Source organism: Sus scrofa, chromosome 17 (genome assembly GCF_000003025.6).
Source record: "Sus scrofa isolate TJ Tabasco breed Duroc chromosome 17, Sscrofa11.1, whole genome shotgun sequence".
In the NCBI taxonomy this organism is placed as follows: domain Eukaryota; kingdom Metazoa; phylum Chordata; class Mammalia; order Artiodactyla; family Suidae; genus Sus; species Sus scrofa.
This window is the reverse complement of record NC_010459.5, coordinates 7433138-7457809: the sequence shown is the minus strand read 5'-3', so window position 1 is coordinate 7457809 and position 24672 is coordinate 7433138.

The window sequence follows — 24672 nt, the reverse complement described above, 5'->3', positions numbered from 1 at the left end:
AAAGGATGAAATAATGGCATTTGCAGCAACATGGATGGACCTATAAATTATCATCCTAAGTGAAGTTGGTCAGGAGTTCCCATCGTGGCTCAGTGGTTAATGAATCTGACTAGTAACCATGAGGTTTCAGGTTTGATCCCTGGCCTTGCTCAGTGGGTTAAGGATCCAGGGTTGCCTGTGAGCTGTGCTATAGGTCGCAAACGTGGCTCGGATCCTGGGTTGCTGTGGCTCTGGCCTAGGCCGGCAGCTACAGCTCCGATTAGACCCCTAGCCTGGGAACCTCCATATGCCATGGGTGCAGTTCTAGAAAAAGGCAAAAAGAAAAAAAAACTAAGTGAAGTTAGTCAGACAATGAGACACAAATGTCATATGTCATATGCTATCACTTATATGTGGAATCTAAGACAAGGATACAATGGACTCCTCTGCAGAATAGAAACTGACTCACAGACTTTGAAATACTTAGGGCTACCAAAGGAGACAGGTTTTGGGGGAGGAGGGATGGGTTGGGGGTTGGATGGAAATGTGGTAAAATTGGGTTGTGATGATGGCTGTACAACTATAAATGCAATAAAATGCATTGAACTTTTAAAAATTTTAAGAAAAATAAAAGAAAGCAAATGTGAAAAGACAGATATGCACACAGGGAGAACTCCTTGTGAAAACATGAGTTGTGCTACCTCAAGCCAAGGAAATATCAGCATCTAGGAAAGTCACAGAACAGAGCCTTCTCTAATACCCTCAGGGGAAGCATGGCCCTGCAGACACCTAGATCTTGAACTTCTGGCCTCCAGAATTGAGATAATAAATTTCCGTTGTCCTAAGCCACCCTGTTTATGATCCTTTGTTACAGCTGCCCAGGAAACAAATATACAGAGTTTTCAAGGCCAAATTATCCTTAGATGATCTAAACAGAAAATGCATCAGTGAGTCCTAATCATAATCCCAAGACATTATCATGATGCCCAGCATGTTGCAACTCAAGTCACAGAGAAGGAAGACACAGGTTCAGGAGTCCTGTTTAAATGTGAATTTCAGGTAATCATATAATATTTGAAACCCATTATACTAAAATTTGTCATGAATTTAACTTCAAATTTACCCAGGAAACCTGTGTTTTCATTTGCTAGATCTGGCAGCCCTAAGAAAGGGACCACCAGGAAGTAAACATTCCCCTGAGTGGGGTGACGAGGGGAAGATGTTTTCACTTTCTTCTCAGGCTTATCCTGATGGTTGATGCTTAACAAGAGTTGGTCAAATGAAATGCAAGCAATAAATACTCACCCTTGATCAAGTTCAGTGATGTGGGTTTGGAAGAGTCAAACCAAAAAAAAAAAAAAAAAAAAAAGGGACAACTGAGAGAATCAGAAGAGCAAAAGGATTGCTAGAAGATTATGGTAAAGGTGTGGCTAAGTGACTCCTGGAAATGGAAGATGAAGGAAAATAAATTCTCCTTTGATAGTGCATGTCCTCTGTGACATGGTTTATTAACCCAGTACAAACACTACTTTAACGCACCAGAGATGATAACCAAGAAGGTAGAAAAAGAGTGATAAAAAAAATAATATGTAGTTTCCATTTACTAGTGGAAGGAGCTCATCAAAGTTCTGAGGTGTGACACAGATATGAAAAATTATTTTGAGAGTGCTAAACAAGTTACAGCAAAATTTCCTGGCATTAATGTTAGAGCATATGAATATGTCCGCTCTCATTTGATGTTTGTGATAGAAAGAAGGATGATGGAAGGACTCAAATTTAGATAAATTTATGCAAAGACTGCAAAAGAACATGCAAAAATGAATCTGGCAAACAGAAAGCCCAGAAGCCCCAAGATAAATTAGTCTCAAGAAAATTAATAGATGTAAATTACACCCAAAAAGAGTGAGACAGGAAAATGAAGTTTTCAGTAGGAAAAGAGCCAACAACAGGGAAGACAGGAAAGCAAGTAAGTTTCAAAATGATGTTGAAAAGGCCTGAACAGGACTTTGACTTAAGAAATAGAATTACTTTCTTGAATTGCAGGATTCAGTATCAAGGAGTCAATTAATAGTCAACGTTAGATCTAAAATTTGGTTAGGGAGTTCCCGTCATGGCTGAGCGGTTAATGAACCCGACTAGTATCCATGAGGATTCAGGTTTGATCCCTGGCCTCCCTCAGTGGGTTAAGGATCCTGTGTTGCCGTGAGCCGTGGTGGACGTTGCAGACGTGGCTCGGATCCCATGTTGCTAGGACTATGGCATAGGCTGGCAGCTATAGTTCCAATTAGATCCCTAGCCTGGGAACCTCCATATGCCACAGGTGTGGCCCTGAAAAAACAAATAAATAAATAAAATAAAATTTAAAATAAAGTAAAATAAAATTTGGTTAGGAGGGCCCCAAATAATAACAGGGAAAACTCCTGCATTCATGGGGAAATAAATCCAAGTGAAATTACTTATGCTGGAGAAATTTTGTTTGAGAAGTGAAATGGATCATTGCCCATTTCAATGGTAAAGACAGTATTGTTTTCCTTCAAATGAGGAGTCTATAATATATTTTCCACTAGAAACTGCAAAACTGAAGCCAATGAATAAACCATCTATGTCAATAAAAGGACACATCAAGGAAAGTATAAAGTATCCTACAAGACCCTTAGGGTCAAAAATACCTTCTGAATATGTGGTGTGCTTAAGACTCCATCAAAGGACATGTTTGGACAAGTGTGCGCCCTAAGTACCAGAAGAATGTCAGGATCAGTAATGCCTCTGCTAATACTGACGAATGCACCCCAGACTCTCCCACCTGAGACCAGAAAATCCATGTAGAGTTACATCCAAAAACACTAAAGGAAGTGCAAAATACAAAAAAGGTAAACATGTTTGTGGAGGAAAGAAGAAATATCTGGCTGCCTTCTTCAGGTCTAAGAGATGACGCATTGAATATGCAAAGCAGGAATTTCCTTGTGGTGCAGTGGATTAAGAATATGGCGTCATCACTGTAGCAGTCTGAGTCACTGCTATGGAGGAGTTCCATCCCTGGCCCAGGAATTTCTGCATGCTGTGTGTGTGATCAAAAAAAAAAAAAAAAGTGCAAAGCAGTTTGTAGCATGATGGATGAAACCTGCTTCCCACTGAAAGAGGAAAAAAAAGAGGTAATCCCCATGGCCTTTTCCTCAGAAGAATAAAACAAAGAATAGGGATATCCTAGGTATACCACATAGTTTCTTCTCTGTTTCTTGCTAGTGGTAGGTAAAAATATCCTCTTGCATTTGCCTAATGCTGGTATTTATTAAAGCTACATATAAAAACATTAAGTTATGATAAAGGAAAACAGCGTTGGTAAAAAGTATGGAATGACCTTGCACAGGTCATGCTGAGAGGAAAATTTCATCATATAATTATATATCTTAATATCTATGTTAGGATTATTTGCCACCCTAATGACATTTATCAGAAAGCTATGAATAGAACATTTAACGTTTCAGTCATTTTTAGAGGATACAAAAATAAAAATAAACAAAAATGTGGAACCTGCCTATCTTCAAACTCCAAGAGTCAAAATCTCTAATGGGCAATTAAACATGATCAAAAACACAAAAGAGAATCAAAATCAAACTGTAATTTAAGACAAAAAGTGGCTAAATGCCACTTAGAGAAGCAGAGGTAAACTATTATCAGAGTTCTGAAAAAAAAAAATGCAGTTTGGAGCTTAGCGGAAGTTAGGTCTGTGGAAATGTGGGGAAGGGCATTCCAATGGGAAGACAGAATCTTAGAAAAGTATTTCTTCACCACAAACAGGAAAATCAAAGCTTTGAGGTAGGAAATAAGTATTTTGGTGGGGCCTCAGGATATGTAACATGCTGCCTCAGAAGTTCATACACTTACTGGGAGTTCTCGTTGTGGCACAGTGGTTAACAAGTCCGACTAGGCACCACGAGGTTGCAGGTTCGATTCCTGCCTTTGCTCAGTGGGTTAAGGATCTGGCATTGCTGTGAGCTGTGGTGTAGGTTGCAGACGCAGCTCAGATCCCGCGTTGCTGTGGCTCTGGAGTAGGCTGGTGGCTACAGCTCTGATTAGACCCCTAGCCTGGGAACCTCTATATGCCGCAGGAGTGGCCCTAGAAAAGGCAAAAAGACAAAAAAAAAAAAAAAAGAAGTTCATACATTTACTGTGTCACACTTTTTCACTGCAGTGACCCCACTGGTGAAGAACACTAAAGGGTGACATGGGTGATCACCCAAAATGTCTCACCTCAAATATAATTTTTTTTTTAATTTCAAAAATTCATGTGAATTTTAATAATATTGAATACTATATCTGAGTAAAATTAAAATGGGATCATTAGTTACCAGTTGTTAGTTATCAGGTACCAGATATTCGTTATTTCAAATCAAAACCACAACAGGAGCTCCTGTTGTGGCTCAGCGGTAACAAACCCAACTAGAATCCATGAGGAGGTGGGTGTGATCCCTGGCCTCACTCAGTGGGTTAAGGATCCAGTGCTGCCGTGAGCTGCAGTGTAGATTGCAGATGTGGCTCAGATCTGGCGTTGCTGTGGCTGTGACATAGGCCAGCAGGTGGAGCTCCAATTCGACCTCTAGTCCAGGAAGTTCCATATGCCACAGGTGTGACCCTAAAAACAAACAAACAAATAAACAAAACAAACTTGTGTACAGATGTTCATGGCAGCTTTCTTCATAATAACCAAAAAGTGGAAACAACCCAGTATGCCTTAACTGATTAGTAGATAAACAAAATGTGGTCTATCTGCACAACAGAATACAAAGGAATTAAGTATTGCTACATGCTACCACATAAATGAACCTTGAAAATGTAATGCCAAGTGAAAGAAGCCAGACACAGAGAGCTATATTTAGTAGGATCCCTTAAGTGAACTGTCCAGAAGAGGCAAATCTTGAAGATAGAAAGTAGATTAGATTTGACTTAGGAAGAAACTTTGACCTTACCCCTGATTGCCTAAAAGAATGTGAAGGACGTTTTCCAGAAAAGGGAGCGACCGTCACAGATAACCTACCATGAACTAGGTGTGTAGACCTAGCAAAGTTTGCTCTAATTCCTCTCAGTGTCCCTTTGTCTTTGCTGACCCAGCAAACACTTCTTTACCAAACATTTGCTCTTTCATCTTCACGTGAATTGCCTGCCTCCCCTCTGAAGTCCCAAATCACGACCTCGACATCCTCTTTTGGCTTTAGCTGAAGATAGTTTTTAAGGTGAGAGTTTCAGCCAATTTGGTGGGTTACCCAGTTTTCTTAGATCTCTCTCGTGTGCACATGTTATTAAGCTTTTGTGTGATTTTTCTCCTCTTAATCTGTTTTATGTCAACTTAATTCATAGATCGGCCAGAAGAACCCAGAAGGGTAGAGGAAAATATCTTCCTCCCTGATATCCCCTTTTTCAGTGAAGTTAATACCTCATGCAGCACTGGAACACAGGCAGCACATATAACCAAGCTACCTGATGATCTAGTTTAGCTTTACTAGTTCCCATTGTGGTGCAGCGGAAACAAATCCAACTTTAGGAACCATAAGGTTGAGGGTTGGATCCCTGGCCTTGCTCAGTGGGTTAAGGATCTGGTGTTGCCATGGGCTGTGGTGTAGGTCGCAGATATGGCTCGGATCCCACCTTGCTGTTGGTGTGGCGTAGGCCGGCAGGTACAGCTCCATTTGACCCCTAGCCTGGGAACCTCCATATGCCACAGGTGTGGCCCTAAAAAAAGAGACAGAGGGGTTGTTCACAGCTTTGATCTCCCAGCCTTCTGGGTGTGCAGAGTGGGAGGAGCAGAGGAGGAATTTCTAAGTGAAAGTTGTGAAAGCTCAGGTAGCTCCCCATCAGCCAGCATCTCTCTCCTCGCCCCAAACCAGCTGGTTCCCAGCCAGCTCTGACGCCAGTCACGGGCCACCACTGAGCTGAGCTTCCTGCCCTGCAGTTGCAACAGGGCAAAGAGTGATACTAGAAACCTCCCTCTGCACTCTCTCTTCTGTGTTGCCAACACTCTGCTATTTGAAGCCACCACTTACTAAGAGCCAAGACAACTTATTTTGCCCAGTGGGGTTTCCATAATTGTTACTTAAGTCTGACATATTAAATCTCCCTCTTTGTGTTTTCTGGAGCATCTCTAGGACTGAGATGGGAGAGAAACAAGTGCATGTTAAGGGGCTAGCCTGTCACTAACCAAAGCCCCCTGCATTATAGTTAATTCCTACCCAATATGACCATTTTGAGGATTACTGCTATATGCAGAGAAGCAAACAGGAGATGTTCAAGAAAGTGATTATTTTTATATGTTTATTTTCAAGGTCGTAGAGCTAATCAATATCAGCATCAGGATTGTGGCATGATACGTTAGCTCCATATTTAATAGTTTCCACTTTAATGTTGAACTTTTGGTGTGCATTAGACATTCCAAAATGATTATTGAAGAGGATATTTTCAATTACTTTAGTATCATAATTTTATTAAAGAAAGAGAGTAAGGAGGTATCACTGGGGCATCCTTGGCCATTTTTTTTTAATAGTTCACGTTTCATTTTAGCATATTTATTTTGTGAGCATATTCTATGTTTAATAAAATAAAGTGCTTGGTCTATAATGCTATTTCCTATTTTTCATTTCATAAGAGTTCACTTTTTTTGCAAGTGTGATAAACTATCTTCAGGTTTCTAGATAAGATTACAACTATAACTTTTTAAAACCTAAATTTTTGTTGTGTCCAAGCCATGAAAATACATCAGAAGAATGGAGAACCTAGACTTTTAATCACCCAGATTATCAGTACTTCTATAAAAAGCTTTTAAATGGCAAGAAGATAAAATGTTAAGTGTGGATGGTAATTACTTGCCTTTATCTCTTGTGCCAGGTTTCAAACCTCACCATATGGGTGTTGTGCAAGATTAAATAGCTATTCAAGTGTGTAATGGGGTATAGATACGAAACTGAACCAAAAGATAGAGCATGGAATAGGTCAGAGGAGATCAATGCTATAGAAATGGAACAGGAAAAAGCTGATAGATCTTCACCATTCCAGTCATATATGCATTTTGCCAGCCATTTAACAAAATAAAGAAAATCCTACTTTCTTGATTATTTTTTATAGGTAACAAAGTACGATGGAGTAGGAAAGAAATCGGGACCAAAAAAATAGAGGTGCCATCTGAAAATGCCCTCTAGAACTGGGATGCCAGAATAGCTTGAATTGCTCAGGACAACTCAGCTTAGGCATTCATAATTAATATCCCCCCGGGCTCCATGTTTTACTCTAAAAAACAGCCCAGTTTGGTTGATAAATTATGTGGTCATCTTATCTGGAGTAGTTTTTGATAGCTGTTGTCAGAGTTGCCTCAAAAGAATTTCTAAAGGTGGCAGCCAGAAAAGATACCTGAAAAGAAAGAGGGTTATCTGGCTGATATTTTAACCTCACACTATGAGAACAAAGATTTAGACTATCTGAGCTCTGCTCTGGGGGATATGATGGCATGTATGTGCATGTGTGTCAGAGATAGAGATTGAGCAGAGATAGAGATTGATCACCTGGGGCAGGATCAGTTGCCCCTTCACTCGAGTCCTCAAAATTGGTGGAACAGGGAGTTCCCATTGTGGCTCAGTGGAAATGAATTCATGCAGGAACCATGAGGTTGCGGGTTTGATCCCTGGCCTTGATCAGTGGGTTAAGGATCTGGCGTTGCCATGAGCTGTGGTGTAGGTCACAGATGCAGCTCCAATCCTGTGTGGCTGTGGCTGTGGTGTAGGCAGGCGGCTGTAGCTCCGATCCAACTCCTAGCCTGGGAACCTCCATGTGCCCGCAAGTGAGGCCCTAAAAAATGAAAAACAAAAAAATATGGAACGGTAAGTATATCAAGTCTAATGTTCAAGTGGAATAAAAACAATTTTTTTTTTTTTTTTTAGGGCTGCACCCACATCATATGGAGGTTCCCAGGCTAAGGGTCCAATCAGAGCTACAGCTGCCAGCCTATGTGACAGCCACAGTCACACCAGAACTAAGCCAAATCTGCAACCTACACCACAGCTCACAGCAACACCAGATCCTTAACCCACAGATCGAGGCCAGGGATCAAACCTGAAACCTCATGGTTCCTAGTCAGATCCGCTTTCTCTGCATCACGAGGGGAGCATCAATCAATTTTTTTTCTTAGTAAAATTTGTGTTCTTCCGGAAACAGAAGAGACGAATGATTTAATTTGTAAGTATTCCCAAGATATACTGTTAATTGTCAAAGGCATACAGGAAAACATACAGTGCACTTCTATTTTGGGGAGGCGTATTAAATATTTGGACATGTTTTGGAAAACATGTCTGAGGAACTTTATGACCAAGCCATTAACACTGGTGTTGTAAATTGATTTATTGTTCCTATTTGCTTTAAATGCAATTGTATGCTCTATGCTCCCTGTGCAATTCCCCTCCTCTCTCTTTTCTGTCTCAGTCATAATTGAAACTTCTTCAGTCTGAATCCTGAAATGGAAAAACATGCAGAGTCCAGGAGAACCTCAGCTACTCAGCCGCTCTCAAGTGATGTGAACTAGAAATCAATGGCAAGTCTCTAAGACAAAAGGTGACTAGTACAAGTAGTCACAGGTGAAGGGTAGGATTAATAAAAAGTTTTTTCTGGAGTTCCCATTGTGGCGCAGCAGAAACGAATCTGACTAGTATCCATGAGGATTCAGAGTCAATCCCTGGCCTCGCTCAGTGGGTTGAGGATCCAGCGTTGCCGTGAGCTATGGTGTAGGTCACAGACGCGGCTCGGATCTGGTATTGCTGTGGCTGCGATGTAGGTCAGCAGGTGCAGCTCCAATTCGACCCCAGCCATGGCATTTCCATATGCTGAGGGTTCGGCCCTAAAAATAAATAAATAAATAAATAAATAAAATTTTAAAAATAAAATGTTTTTTCTTTCAGCAATGAGAGACTACCTAATAACAGCTATTTCTTTCTTTTTTTTAAGTAAAGTTTACTGGGGTTGGGTTTTTTTTGTTTGTTTGTTTCTTTTGTCTTTTTAGGGCCACACCCACAGCATATGGAGGCTCTCAGGCTAGGGGGCCAATCAGAGCTACAGCTGCCAACCTAGGCCACAGCCACAGCAATGCCAGATTCGAGCCACATCGGCGGCCTACACCACAGCTCACAGCAACACCGGATCCTTAACCCACTGAGCGAGGCCAGGGATCAAACCCACAACCTCATGGTTCCAAGTCAGATTCGATTCCGCTGCGCCACGACAGGAACTCCAGCAACTATTTCTGTATTAAAAAATAATAGAGCTCTGTAACAACAAAATACAAGCTTTTCAGGAGTTCTATGGTGGTCTAGTGGTTAGAAGTCAGCGCTTTCACCACTACAGCCTGGGTTTGATCCCTAGTCTGGAAACTGAGATCCCACATCAAGCGGCATGCCACAATCAAGAAAAAAAAAAAATTACAAGTTTTCACTTATTCTTCTTTCACACTCTCCTCATTTCCAGCCACAAGAGAGCACTAACAACACCAAACCACCAAGACATAAACAACACCAAATGGTTTTCCAGGGTTTCTTTCATCTCTGAGTTATGATTGTTATTGTAAAAAATAAGACATGTACTGTCATCAGTGTGGCTTTTGGTTTGTGTTTTAGATAGAAACAGGTGGTGTATGTGTTACTCTACTCAGCATCTCAAGTTCTTTAAATCTAAATCTGAGCAAGTCAAGGAGTTTCCGTCGTGGCTCAGTGGTTAACAAATCCGACTAGGAACCATGAGGTTGCGGGTTCAATCCCTGGCCTTGCTCAGTGGGTTAAAAGATCTGGCATTGCTGTGAGCTGTGGTGTAGGTCGAAGACGTGACTTGGATCCCACGTTGCTGTGGCTGTGGTGTAAGCCAGCAGCTACAGCTCCGATTAGACCCCTAGGCTGGGAACCTCCATATGCCACAGAAGCGGCCCTAGAAAAGGCAAAAAGACAAAAAAAAAATAAAAAATAAAAAAATAAAATAAATCTGAGCAAGTCAAAATGACTTTTCAGACCAAATCAGCAGGTTTTAGTCCATCCTAAGTTCACAATGAAAAAAACATAGCTGGGTCTTAATGGGATCAAGTCATTCAATATAAATCACTACATAATTAATTCAGTTGCAATTCACTTGAAAGATAAACTAGTCATGACAACCACGCCAAATTATGCTTCTAAGGTACAATGCAAAGAAATAAGAATGTGATTTTTTTTTTGACTCTTGCAACATCATTACTTTGTAGAGTTTATGAAATGTGTACCCCTCTTTCTTCCTAGTCTTTACCCCTCAGATAACCTCATTCAATCCCATGATTTTAAATACTTTAGGAGTTCCCCTTATGGCTTAGTAGTAACGAATTCAACTAGCATCCATGAGGACAAGGGTTCAATCCCTGGCCTCGATCAGTGGGTTAAAGGATCTGGCGTTGCAGTGAGCTATGGTGTAGGTCACAGATGCAGCTTGGATCTAGTGTTTTTGCGGCTGTGGCAATAGGCTGCCAGCTATAGCTCCAATTCGACCCCTAGCCTGGGAACTTCCATATGCTGCAGGTGTAGCCCTAAAAAGCTAAATAAATAAATACTGACATACTTAAAATCAGATATTGATGATGATCACATTTTGAATCTGGCCCTGAAATACTCTTCCAAAATCCAGATTTTTTTTTATTATATTTTGCTTTTTTTCTTTTTAGGGCCATACCGTCGCAAATGGAAGTTCCCAGGCTAGGGGTCAAATCAGAGCTGCAGCTGCTGGCCTACACCACAGCCACAGCAATGCCAGATCCTCAATCCACTGAGCAAGGCCAGGGATTGAACTAGTCATGGATACTAGTCAGGTTCTAAATCTGCTGAGTCACAACAAGAACTCCAAAAAAATCAAGACCTCTTGAAATCCAACTACTTACTTTTTTGAAATATCTCACAGGCATCTTGAATCAATCATATTCAGAACTCCTGAATTTCTCTGATATTTCCTACTTCAGTAAATAGGTTATCGTTTTAAACAGCCCCCCAAATTTGATAACATAATGAAAGAATGCAGAAAGTTAAAAAAAAAAAAAGACTTTAAAATTAAATGGAAAAAACATAAACCAGCTATAATGGAAAAAATTAAAATCATTTAAATAAATAAATAAATGTAAAAAACATTTACACATCTTAGGACCCTATCAGGTTCAAATTTCTATAAGCTGTATTCTCTCTAGACAACCTCCTTAAGCTGGGTGATAAATTTTCCTTTGTGAGACATCTTTCCACATAAGAAAGATTAAGAATTAGATTAAAAGACTTAAGAGAATAAAAGCCAAGGTATCAATATTTTGTATTAAAAAGAATATCTATATAGGCACTTTATGTAATTTTAATGTTTAAGATCACTTGACCAATTATAATGACAGCCTATTCACCCCAATTTATAATGTATAAATGCACAATTGATTTAGATTATGGCTTTAAATTATCACCTCTACACCAACAATTCACAAATGCATATCTCCAGATAAATTTCTTTTTATGGCATATGGAAGTTCCCGGGCCAGGGACTGAATCCAAGCTGCAGCTACAGCAATGCTTGATCCACTGTGCTGGGCTAGGAGTTGAACCCACACCTCTTCAGCTACCCAAGAGACTGCACTCAGATTTTTAACCCACTTTGCCACAGCAGGAACCCCTTCAGATATAATTCTTGTCCAAAGTTTTATACATTCAACTGCTTACTTGTCATTTCCATTAGGATATCTAAAAGAAATCTCAACTGTAAAGTGTCCAAAATGTAATTCCTGATTTTCCCCCATCTGCAGCTTCCCAATTTCAGTTGATGAGTTCCAGCTGCTCAGACCAAGAAAAAAAATTTTTTTGTCTTTTTTTCTTCTAGGTCCAGACCCGTGGTACATGGAGGTTCCCAGACTAGAGGTCTAATAGGAGCTGTAGCTGCCGGCCTACGCCAGAGCCACAGCAACAGGGGATCCAAGGTGAGTCTGCGACCTACACCACAGCTCACAGAAACACTGGATCCTTAACCCACTGAGCGAGGCCGGGGATCGAACCCAAAACCTCATGGTTCCTAGTCAGATTTGTTAACCACGATGGGAACCCCCAGACTAAAAAATTTTTGAGTCATCCATGACTCTTCTGTTTCTCTCACTCCTCACATCCAACCCATCAGGGAATCCTGTTTGACTAGGGTTCAACATGTATTCCACATCTGACTTCATCTACTTTCTACCACTATCATTCCCCTACAGACTATTCTCAACAGAGCAGTAAACCCAGTTAAGACTTAATCAATCAGGAGTTCCCATTGTGGCTCAATGGGTTAAGAATCTGACATGGTGTCCATGAGGATGCAGGTTTGATCCCTGGCCTCATTCAGTGGGTTACGTATCTGGTGTTGCCACAAGCTGTGGTGTAGGTCATAGATTCAGATCTGATCTGCTGTGGCTGTGACTGTGCTGGGCACAGGAACTTCAATATGCCACAGGTGTGGCCCTAAAAAAAAAAAAAACCAAAAAGACAACCAGATGTTTTGCTGCACTCAGAGTAAAAACCAAAGTTCACATAAAACCCTCCAAACTCTCCTTTACACATTATCTACCTGACTTAATTTTCTATTATTCTGCATCTCAATAGTCAGTTTATTCTTTTGTTTTGTTTTTGTTTTTTGCTTTTTAGGGCAGCACCCGTGGCATATGGAGATTCAGTTTAGGAGTCGAATCGGAGCTACAGCTGCAGGTCTACACCACAGCCACAGCTACATCAGATCTGAGCCACGTCTGCGACAGACAGACACCACAGCTCATGGCAACACCAGATCCTTAACTCACTGATCGAGGCCAGGTACCTAACTCGAAACCTCTTGGTTACTAGTCGGATTCCTTTCCGCTGCGCTACAACGGGAACTCCTCAGTTTATTCTTTCTTTGGAGATTTTGCACTGGTTCTTCCCACTGCCCAGAACTCCCTTTCCCTAGCAAAATTCCTTCACTTGGAAAATTCCCCCACCTCTTTTAAATTTTTGCTCAAATATCACCATCTCAATGAAACTCAACCTGACCATTCTATTTAAATTGCAACTCATTCTAAACTCATGATTTCCCTTAGCATACTGTTTTTTTCTTTCGTTGCTCCTCATTTGCACATAATTTATGATATTTATCATTTACATTTATTAGAAATAAACACACCCTGTTAGAAAGTAAGTTCCACGAGGGAAGGGGTACTTGTTGCTATATCCTAAGTGATTAGAAAAGTGACTGACATAGACATCATATTTCTTTTCAAAATATGGTTAAAAGAATTCAAGAAAATCATGTGATGGTTTTACCTGAAATATTCTGTAATTTTATCACCTGTGCATTAAGTTACTGACTAAGAATATTGATAGAATAACCCAAAAGGCTTTGCATGGCTGGAAGGAAAGGAAACAAATAACAAGACCCATACATAACAAAGAGTATAACATGGTTAGTTCCTATGAAGGTGACAAGAGAGGAGAAAGTGTACATTTTAAAAGGACAATTTGCCATACCTTTTTTTATTTTTTGTTTTCATTTATATTTTTTTGTCTTTTCAGGGCCACAACTGTGGCATACGGAAGTTCCCAGGCTAGGGGTCAAATCGGAGCTGCAGCTGCCAGCCTAGGCCACAGCCACAGCAACACACCATCTGAGCCACATCTGCGACCTACACCACAGCTCACAGCAATACCAGATCCTTAACCTACCAAGCAAGGCCAGGGATCAAACCTGAAACCTCATGGTTCCTGATCGGTTCATTTCTGCTGCACCACGATGGGAACTCCCTGGGGTCATTTTTAGAAAGTTTCCTTCAATTCTGATATTTAAAATTAAATATATTAAAAGTATTAAATTTTTGGTTGTTACCAGAGTTTTCTATAGTATAACTCTATAATTATAAAGGTATGTCATACATAGCCAAGTGATAGCTAGAAACAACACATTGGCTTTTATGTAATAAATTTTAAAGTCATCCATTTGACTCTGAGTAAAAATTTTTACCAACCACCCCCCAAAAAATACACAAGCCCTTGTCATGCAACCTATGTTATTATTGTTACTTTGGGAAGTGCTTCAGCAAATAAGTTTCTTACTTTTGTAGGATTACTAACATTTCATAAAAATTTTCAACAAGGAGTTCCCACCATGGCTCAGTGGTAACTAACCCAACCTGTATCCATGAGGATGAGTGTTCTATCCCTGACCTCACCCAGTGGGTTAAGGATCCAGCATTGCTGTAGGTTGAAGACGTGGCTTGGATCCCAAGTTACTGTGGCTGTGGCATAGGCCAGCAGCTACAGCTCTGATTCAACCCCTAGCCTGGGAACTTCCACAGCCACAGATACAGCCCTAAAAAGATTGAAAAAAGTTTTTTTTCAACAAATCTTCAACTCAGAAGTGATTTTGATTCTATGTAATGGATTTTCTGATTCGTTATACACCACATTTTATCTTTTTATGAGCTTACTTTGCTTCATCTTTAGTCCTCAAATTCAATGACCAAGATAAGATAACGGCATGAGCACCGAATATGACCTCTGCTCAGAAGAATTCCATTTCCACACCATATATTTATAGGATTTGGTGAAGGATGAAACAGCTCTTCAATTCTTTACACTTACTCATCAACTAACAAAGTAATTCCTGATGCTTTATTACTTTTTTTCTGAATGGCTTTTTCTTTAATTTCCATTTATGCTTTCTGAATCTAATTAGTATAATTAGCCTTGGACACACAGTAAACAAAAGCAACAAACGAAAAAGCCCACAAAATTCCACTTCAACAGTCTGCCTTTCATAGACTTTGTGGATCTAAGTTTTCAGCTGTCTTCAGAGCTCATAACCTTTAATCCTAACATCAATCTAAGCATACTATTCAATTACAGCTGCTGTCTATTGAGAAGTAGTGAAGGTTTTGGAAAGTTTGTGGAACATAGAAGTTGCCCATTCATTTTCATTAGTAAACTCAAGAGACACAAGTTTCACTAAAATCGCCAAGAGTGCTCCCGCTGTGTCTGGATGATTTATTATTAGACATCATATTTCTTTTCAAAATATGGTTAAAAGAATTCAAGAAAATCATGTGATGGTTTTACCTGAAATATTCTGTAATTTTATCACCTGTGCATTAAGTTACTGACTAGAATATTGATAGAATAACCCAAAAGGCTTTGCATGGCTGGAAGGAAAGGAAACAAATAGCAAGACCCATACATAACAAAGAGTATAACATGGTTAGTTCCTATGAAGGTGACAAGAGAGGAGAAAGCGTACATTTTTAAAGGACAATTTGCCATATCTAAAAAAAAAAAAAAAAAAAAAAAGGAAATACGGTTGTTACTAAAAACCAAGTTGTAAAACATTAAGGCAACATACCAGCACAAAAGGGCAAGTATTATAATTGATAAAAGTAATTAACAAAATCGTTTGGCTGCGGTACTAGGCTAAGTGACCCATGCCTATGGTTGAGGAGCCTTGAGGAGCTAATTTCCTAGGAACAATATTCAAGACCTTCCACACCTGGGTCAGCTTACCTGTCACAGCTGTACCTGTAACGACAGCCCTGTCAGTGCACAACCCACCCTCGAGGTACAAGGTGTCAGCTAGTCGTGCCCACTCCCAGCTGCATTTGAGGATCCTCCAGAGAGCTCTGAAAACTTGTGTCCAGGACCCAGCCCCAGACTGATGAAATCAGAATCTCTAGATATAGAGCTTTCCAGCTGATTCTAACACAGATAGCCTGTGCCGAGACCCACTGCTCTCCCCACACTGATCTATGCATGCACCTTTCCCCATCAAAGAATCATTTTCTCCCCTTTGCTCATTAATCTGCTTTTTATCACATTTCTACTTTGCCTCTCCAGGTTTAATCAAATGCCACTTTCTTAAGCCGCCCTTATATTCTTACAGCTTTTTCTAAAATCCACTCTTAGGATTAAGCTAGATCAGCTGAGTCCTGGGAATCTAAACTCTGCTTATAAGCCTTCTGCTGAATTATCTGTGACATGTTACCATCAGCCTATGTTGTTTTTTAAAAAAATAACCCTGTCAAATTGTTTGGATAGCTTTTTCATTAACTTTGAAGATGTTTTCAAGGATGTGGAATGTCTATCACGATTTCTTCCTCATAGTAAACTTCCAAGAACAATTTCTTCTAATTCATGATCATAAAAGGAGTAAATAGTAGGGATTCTTTGTGTCTTGTGGACACTAGAAAGTATAAAATTGATACATTTCCCCTTTGTAAGTTTGCTTCCAAAAAGCTTAATGCCAGAGTTCTCTTGTGGCACAGCAGGTTAAGGCTCTGGCATTGTCACTGCAGCAGCTCAGGTTTCTGCTATGGCATGGGTTCAGTTCCTAGCCTGGGAAGGTCCACATGCAGCAGGCGTGGCCAAAAAAAATTTTTTTTAATAAAAATAAATAAAAATTTAAAAATTAAAAAAAAATTTAAAGGTTAAAGTCAGGAGTTCCTGTTGGCTCAGCGGCAGTGAATCTGACTAGCATCCAGGAGGACACAGGTTCGATCCCTGGCCTTGTTCAGGGGGTTAAGGATCTGGTGTTTCCATGAGCTGTAGTGTAGGTCACAGACACAGCTCGGATCCCACATTGCTCTGTCTGTGGTGTAGGCTGATGGCTACAGTTCTGATTCAACCCCTAACCTGGAAACCTCCATATGCTGCAAGTGTGGCCCTAAAAAAAAAAAAGACTAAAAAAAAAGTTTAAAGCCAATCTAGGATGACTTATGTATGGAAGATTGGAAGATGCAGACGCTATTGTACACATGTTTTCATATTATATCTGGTTTGTTTTATATTTCCAACCCATATTTTTCATTATCTGTTTAATTTATGTTATCTTGGTATATTTCTTCTACTCATGTATTTTTACCTTACATCATTTATAGAACAATACAGTACAAAAGTTAAATGAAAAACAAACTTACTTCCTTTAAGCTGTTCCCCAGTGTTTGTATCAAAATCAGCTAGGCCCACACTTGCAGCACATGGAAGTTCCCTAGCTAGGGGTTGAATCAGAACTACAGCTGCCAGCCTGTGTCACAGCCACGGCAATGCAGGATCCTTAACCCACTGAGTGAGGCCAGGGATCAAACCCACATCCTCATGAATACTAGTCAGGCTCTTTACCGATAAGCCACAACAGGAACTTCCTGTAGCCTTAATTTTATTCTACTTTGCATCATAGAATTAGTTGTATCTCCTCTTCTAATTCTAAGTATCTAGAGGACAAGGAACCTATCTTACCAATTAAGGTAAAGCCCAGGATATTAACAAATAGTTACTGGTTGATAAATATCTGTCACTGTTAAGACTACAGAGCTAATAAAACTTGATTTGAGGAATTCCCATCGTGGCTCAGCAATAACAAACCCAACTAGTATCCATGAGGATGAGTGTTTGATCTCTGGCCCTGCTTGGTGGGTTAAGGACCCAGCGTTGTCATGAGCTGTGGTGTAGGTCACAGAGGCGACGAGGCTGGGATCTGGTATTGCTGTGGCTGTGGTGTAGGCTGACAGATGCAGCTCCAATTTGACCCCCAGCTGAGAACTTCCACGTGCCGCAGGTGTGCCCCTAAAAGATAAAAAACAAAAAACAAAAAACAAAAAAAAAACAAAAAAAATCAACTTGATTTGAGTTCCAAATTTGTCAAATACCAACTGGAAACCATGGGCAAGTCACTTAACCTATAAGGCCTCATTTTTCTAATTATAAAATAGGGAAAATTTAAAATATTATTTATGTCACAGGATTAAGATTATGAAATAACACCTGTTAAATAAGTTTTTAAATGGAAAGTACAACCCAAATACCCAACAAATTAAAGGTGTGGAAGTGTCTCATCCGTGACATTCGTTATATATATAATCCATATTACATGTATTTGAATATGCACACACATATACATTGAGAGTCTAGGACCCTTGGACAATGCTTGAGACCATGGTTGAAGAGGTAGACAGATATGAGGTCATTCATGGGCTTTATAGCGAGGACAAAAGCTGCTGGATCATATGCTAAGAACAACAAAACACTGAGGCAGGGGTGTAATATAATACAATCATATTTAAAATTTTAAAAGGAACACTGGCTTTTCTATATGAGAAAGTACTATGGGAAGGGGACAATGAAGGAAGCCAGGACAGTTGTTAAGAAGCCACTGTAATAGTAAACAATTTTATATGATTGTATAGCTACACTGAGATAGAAAGCTATTTTCATTCACATTACATTTATTTATGCACATGACTCCATTTGTCCCTTTGGAAGCACTTTCTCTGTGTAAGTTATTAAAATATGTTCTTTTTTTTTAATTTTATTTATTTATTTTGTCTTTTCTAGGACTGCTCCGGTGGCATATGGAGGTTCCCAGGCTAGGGGTCCAGTCAGAGCTGTAGCCGCCGGCCTACACCAGAGCCACAGCAACGCGGGATTCCAGCCTCGTCTGCAATCTACACCACAGCTCACAGCAACGCCGGATCCTTAACCCACTGAGCAAGGCCGGGGATCAAACCCACAACCTTGTGGTTCCTAGTCAGATGCATTAACCACTAGGCCGTGATGGGAACTCCTATTAAACTATTTTCAAGCAAAATATTTTCTCCTCTCACAATATTGACCGTATTAGCAGTTATAGAAACTACAAATGTTTTTACAGCTCAACTCCAACTCTAAAATTAAGGATTCAAAGATCCTCCAAATCTCCCTCAAAAAGACCTTCTCTAATTGTCCCTTAATTTCTCCCTGCAGCAAGGAAGCATTGCTGACATTCTGCATCAGCAAAACTTTACTTGCTCTGAGTGAGAGCAAAGGATTCTGGGGGATATGGATTTGAGATTTAGGGGTGTGTGGATGGGGTGAGGTGTGATATCAAGGCAAATGAGCCAGAACCTATCAAATCCACCATAAATAAGAGAACATCATAGTCCTTTGCTTTGGCAAAGTGCATGGGACATCTCTAGGGTAGGAACACTGGTGACTACATGGAATGGAACAGTCGAAATGTAAGCAAACAGAAGAGCAAATCTGATGAAATAAAGAATATCAGCTTTGGCCAATTAGGGGGCAAGGGGTCTTCACAGCATTATCAGTTTCCCATTGAAGAACTTTGAGCAGTTAAACTTAGAAATTCAGTTTTTCATTTGCAGAATAAGAAACTCACCTTGGAGTTTCCATTGTGCAGCAGCGGAAACAAATCTGACTAGGAACCATGAGGTTGTGGGTTTGATCCCTGGCCTTGCTCAGTAGGTCAAGGATCCAGTGTTGCTGTGAGCTGTGGTGTAGGTCGAAGACGAGGCTTGGATCCTGAGTTGCTATGTCTGTGGCTGTGGTGTAGGCCAGCAGCTGTAGCTCTGATTCGACCCCTCGCCTGGGAAACTCCATATGCCACTGGTGTGGCCCTAAAAGCCAAAAAAAAGAAAGAGAAGAAAAGAAACTCACCCTTGCCATGCTATTATGAGAATAAATGTCATGATATATGTAAACTATCCAGTGCAGTGTCTAGCACAGAGCTGTACTCATTATGGTTACAGATAGCAACACTATCAAGAGCTATATCCGGAAGATGATCACCCGCAAAACTGTACTACAAATTTATTCTGTAAATTCTATTATTTCCTACCTTCATCCTAAACCATGGATCCTTTGAGGACTGTTTGTCCATGGGCACACAGTAATTCTGCGCCAACATAGGAAACTAACCTAAATACCGGAGTTCCCATCATGGCTCAGATTAAGGAAACTGACTAGTAACCATGAGGACACAGTTTTGATCCCTGGCCTCGTTCAATGGGTTAAGGATTCAGCATTGCCATGTGCGGCCCTAAAAAGACGAAAAAAGAATACCTAAATAGCTTTGAGAATAAAGAAAGAAGGAGGGAGGGAAGAAAGGAAGGGATGGAGGGAGGAAGGAAGATGGGAAAGAAGGAAAGAAGAACGGGAACAGAGGGAGAAAGGAAGAATTAAGAAAAGAAAAAAGAATATAATTTATTTTTAAATAACCCCCTTTCGCTGCACATTGTAAATTTTTTTTTTTTTTTTTTTTTGCCATTTCTTGGGCTGCTCCCGCGGCATATGGAGGTTCCCAGGCTAGGGATCTAATCAGAGCTGTAGCCACCTGCCTACGCCAGAGCCACAGCAATGCGGGATCCGAGCCACGTCTGTGACCTACACCACAGCTCACGGCAACGCCGGATCGTTAACCCACTGAGCAAGGGCAGGGACCGAACCCACAACCTCATGGTTCCTAGTCGGATTCATTAACCACTGCGCCACGACGACGGGAACTCCCGCATATTGTAAGTTTAATTCCTCATAGTTCCTTTTCCTTCAGATAATAATTCTTCTCAATAATTTGTATTTCCTTTGTCTTGAGATGATGCATATACCATCCTAGCACATCTGCCATTTGTTTTCATGGGATTTATTCAAATTAAGAAAAAGCACAAAATTTACGTAATATTAGTATTGCATAGTCACATCTTATGAAGGCAAGACAAAGAGCTGTCATTTAATCACCCCATCTGTAAAAAGGTGGGCATTTCTTTTTCTTATCTTTTTTTTTTTTTTTGTCTTTTTAGGGACACGCCCATGGCATATGGAGGTTCCCAGACTAGGGGTTCAATTGGAGCGACCGCTGCCGGCCTGCACCACAGCCACAGCAACAAGGGATCTGAGCCATGTCTGTGACCTATACCACAGCTCGTGGCAATGCCAGATCCTTAACCCACTGATCGAGGCCAGGGATTGAACCTGCAACTTCGTGGTTCCTAGTCAGATTTGTTTCCACTGAGCTATGATGGGAACTCCCAAGTGAGCATTCTTTACCAGTGAGCAAATGGGGTCTCGGTGCCAACGCTCCCACTCAGGCTTTTCCAACACCCAAGCTTCTGATGGTTCCATCAGGGCACCTGCCACACTCAGCTCTTAAAAAGCATTATTCAAGCCTTTTGCTTTTATGTGTTTGTCAGTAGATCTATTTACAAAGCAGCATTGAGAGCTTTTCCCCTACATAACTGTGATCTCTGCCTAGTAAATCCTTACCTTCCATCTTCAAAGAATGCTCTGCTCCTCTCTTAAGCTTGTCCTAAAATCTTCCACAGAAATCTGCTTGTGTGAATGGCAAGTACAACTGTTTCAAACTCCTCATTGTTCTTAGGTCTCACACCCGGTGGCTACCATCCCACAAGTACAGAAAATCCCTAGAGACATACTGATGTGGGCACTGCATGTGAATCAACAAGACAAAAAAATCAAACTAAAAGTATCTAAGGTTAAATTCTTACCAGTCTCCTTAAAGAATCTCCCTTACACAAAGATTAGCCCAGCAAAAACAGTATTCTTGGAGTTCTGTCATGGCTCAGCAGTAATGAACCAGACTAGTATCGATGAGGATGAGGGTTCAATCCCTGGCCTCACTCAATGTGTTAAGGATCCGGTGTTGCCGTGAGCTGTGGTGTAGATCACAGATGTGGCTCGGATCTGGTGTTGCTGTGGCTGTGGTGTAGGTCAGCAGCTGCAGCACCAATTTGAACCCTAACCTGGAAACCGCCATATGCCTCAAGTTCAGCCCTAAAAAGACCAAAAAAAGAAAAGTAAAAAAAGTTTTCGATTTAGGAACAAGAAATAATGTTGGCACCAGCTCCGAGGAGATCACTCATCAAAGCACTGTCATGACAGGTTCCTGGGGGATAGAAACACCAAGAGCAGGGCCAAGGAAGGAAATCCTACGTGCAGTGAACCCGGGAAGCCCTAGTGAAGAAGGGACATCTTTTCTTAGCCAAGCACAGGGCTTCACCTCCTCACTCCTTCCTCCTTTCCTTTGAACCATGTCTGGGTTTCTGCTTGGCCTCCTGAGAGCAGAAGAAGATGAACAGCAAAGCTGAGGATATCCAGGCTTCTCATGTGACATCACACACAGGACATTCAAAAGACAGAAAAGAATAGGAAGCACCAGGAGGTATTCCAAACTAGGGAGCCCCACAAACAAAAAAACAAAAGAAGCCTTTTCCCTCTTGGTTGGCTATACTGAAAGTCCCACCACAGCTCTGACATTATTCTTGGTTCAGACCTCATCTTCAGCTTTTTCCTCCTCAAGATAGGGAGCAGCTTCGAGCTCTCTGTGGGAGCCTCTGAGAAACCTCTTGGACTCACAATGCAGCATAGTGTAAATAGAGATTTGAATTAGTTTAATAGCCGAATTAAATGTTTGACAACTAGAAAACCCGAGAAAGAATAAAAAATAACTTTTGCTATCTTTTTTTTTTTTTTTTTGACATATTGGAAGTTGCCAGGGCAGGGATTGATCCTGCACCACAGCAGTGACTGAAACCGCTGCAGTGACAACGCCAGATCATTTTTTTTTTAACCTTTTATTTTCATTTATTTATTTATTTATTTTTGCTTTTTAGGGCTGCACCCGTGGCATATGGATGGTCCTAGGCTAGGGGGTAGAATTAGAGCTACAGCTGTCAGCCTACACTACAGCTCATGGCAAAGCCGGATCCCTAACGCGCATCCTCATGGATGGATACTAGTCAGACTCATTTCCTGCTGCGCCATAAGCAGACTCCGACAACACCAGGTCCTTAACCTGCTGTGCCACAAGAGAACTCCTATCTTCATTTTATTTTTAATGTATTTCTTTCTATAAAATCACATTTGTCAGTAGCATCCTATCACTAACATCTCCACAGCTGATGCATGTAGAGCAATCAGACTGGAGAAAGAAATGTGTAATAGATATCTGAAGAATTTTAAAAATTTAACTTTCAGAAGGTGAAACTTTTACCTCTTCTTTTCTAGGAGTTCCCATCGTGGCTCAGTGGTTAACGAATCCAACTAGGAACCATGAGGTTGCGGGTTCAATCACTGGCCTTGCTCAGTGGGTTAAGGATCCGGCTTGTTGCCATGAGCTGTGGTGTGGGTTGCAGACGCGGCTCGGATCCCGTGTTGCTGTGGCTCTGGTGTAAGCCAGTGACTACAGCTCTGATTGGACCCCTAGTCTGGGAACCTCCATATGCCATGGGAGCAGCCCAAGAAATGGCAAAAAAGACAAAAAAACAAAACAAAACAAAAAAGAATTATTTTTTCTAAAATATACATTTCTGGAGTTTCCAGTTGTGGCTCAGTGGAAACAAATCTGACCAGTAACCATGAGGTTGCCGGTTCAATCCCTGGCCTCACTCAGTAGGTTAAGGATCTGGTGTTGCCCTGAGCTGTGGTGTAGGTCACAGACGTGGCTCAGATCTGGTGTTGGCTATGGCTGTGGTGTAGGCTGGCAGCTGAAGCTCCAATTAGACCTCTAGCCTGGGAACTTCCATATGCCATGGATGCGGCTGTAAAAAGACAAAAAAAAGGGATAAAATATACATTTCCCTGCCTTCTCAAGCAAAGATATACACAATAATTAAAACTCACTTTAATCATTATGTATTATGTTTCACTCTTCATGTAATCAATACAGTGATATTTAGAAAGAGTGGAATCTATCTGAAAATTCCTAAAAAATCAATGCGATGTCAGAAGGGACTAATCTGACCTTCAAATGAGAAGCCCCAGCCTTTGCAAACACATGGCCTCTGTTGCAAGGCAACATGGGTACTAGATATCAGTATCTTATCAGATATAAGAATTCCTTTGTTTTTGCTTTTTAGGGCCACACCCGCGGCATATGGAAGTTCCCAGGCTAGGGGTGGATTCGGAGCTACCAGCCTACACCACAGCCTCAGCAATGCAGGATCTGAGCCATGTCTGCAAAATACACCACAGCTCACAGATGCCAGGCATCAAATCTGCATCCTCATTTATGCCAGTCGGGTTCATTACTGCTAAGCCACAACAGGAAATCATTATATCTCTCGATAAGATACTTTATACTTTGAATACTTCCTTGTTTTCAGAGTTTAAATTAGTGAAGTAACACTAAAGGCAGAACAATGTCAAATATAATATATTCCCTTTGCATTACCCCTACTTCCTCAAGGTGAGCCCTACAATTCTACAGCACGGAAATTGCTGCTTCAGTTCACTAAGTGATGCTTTATTCCCTAATTTACTATGAATTGCTAGCTTAATCTATGTAAAAATAATCACGAAAGAAGAAATGTTTAAATGAAACTGGTGTTTTAATATTAGCATTCCTATTTTTTCCAGTATCAAAATATAAATCCATTTATCCTTTGTAATAATACTTATAAACATGAATATTTGAACTAAAACATTCACCTACAAAATTAGACAGGTGGATTAAAAAATGCTGCAAAAGCAATAATACTTAAAGAGATATGGAATTCAAAAAGGATTTGCCTTTTCAATAGTGAAGTTCATTATTGCCAAAGTGGTATTTTAGTTGAAGAATTAGAATAGGAAGAAATCAAATTAAATAGGGGCATTGGTACTGAAAAGTACTCAAAGGGATAAAATATTCATTCAACAAAAATTAATAGAATGATGATTTAGTGTCAAGCTTGTATCAGACTAGAGATAAGAGACAAATTTTTACAGTTCTTTTGTTGAGGTTTTCATGTCTGGTGATAAGCTAAAGACCAACATATAAACACATAACTATATTTCTATGTAATAAATGATATAAAAGAAGTATTCACAGGATACTATGAGAAGATATAATCTTGTGAGAAGTAGAGGAATC